This window comes from Orycteropus afer, unplaced genomic scaffold, assembly GCF_000298275.1.
Source record: "Orycteropus afer afer isolate SDZICR_OR568_19922 unplaced genomic scaffold, OryAfe1.0 scaffold00379, whole genome shotgun sequence".
Classification (NCBI taxonomy): Eukaryota; Metazoa; Chordata; class Mammalia; order Tubulidentata; family Orycteropodidae; genus Orycteropus; species Orycteropus afer.
The window spans coordinates 2905092-2906046 of record NW_006921966.1 but is presented as its reverse complement, the minus strand read 5'-3'; positions in this window follow the sequence as shown (position 1 = coordinate 2906046).

Below are 955 nucleotides of genomic sequence, written 5' to 3'. Positions count from 1 at the left end.
GCTCATACAGTACTTGTCCTTCTGCAATTGACTTATTTCACTCAGCATAATGTCCTCCAGGTTCATACACGTTGCGAGATGATTTGCATATCCCTCATTGTTCATTGTTCTTTATTCCATTGTGTTGATATACCATAATTTGTTTATCCACTCATCTGTTGATGGACATTTAGATTGTTTCCATCTCTTTGCTATGGTGAATTGTACTGCAATGAATATAGGTGTACATATGTCTGTGCGAGCACTGTCTCTCACATCTTTAGGATATATTCCTAGCAATGGAATTGCTGGATCAAATGGTACTTCTATTTTCAGTTTTTTAAGGAAAAGCCATACCATTTCCCCCAATGGTTGTACCATTTTACAATCCCACCAGCAGTACACAAGAGTTCCAACCTCTCCACAACCTCACCAGCATTTGTTACTTTCTGACTTGTTGAACTTTGCTATTATTGCTGGAGTGAGATGATATCTCATTGTTGTTTTGATTTGCATCTCTCAAAGAACACTATTAATAAAATAAAAAGACAACACACAGAATGGGAGAAAATATTTACAAATTACGTATCTGACAAGTCTCTATATTATATAAAGTTTATCTAGATTTTATCTAGAATTCTTACAATTCACCAAAAATAAGATAAATAACCCAATTATAAAATGGGAAAATGTTTGGTAGACATTTCTCCAAAGCAGATATACAGATGTCCGATAAGCACATGAAAAATGCTCAACATGACTCTGGTTATGTTAGCAAAAATAAAAATTTAAAATATATAAATAAATAAATAAACAAATGCTCAGCACCACTGTTATTGTTGTTATGTGCCTTCGAGTCGGACCCGACTCATAGCTACCCCTCCTTGGGTTTCCAAGGTGGTATCACTACGGAAGTAGATTGTCCCATCTTCCTTCTGAGGAGTGGCTGGTGGGTTTTAACCGTCAGCCTTCTTGT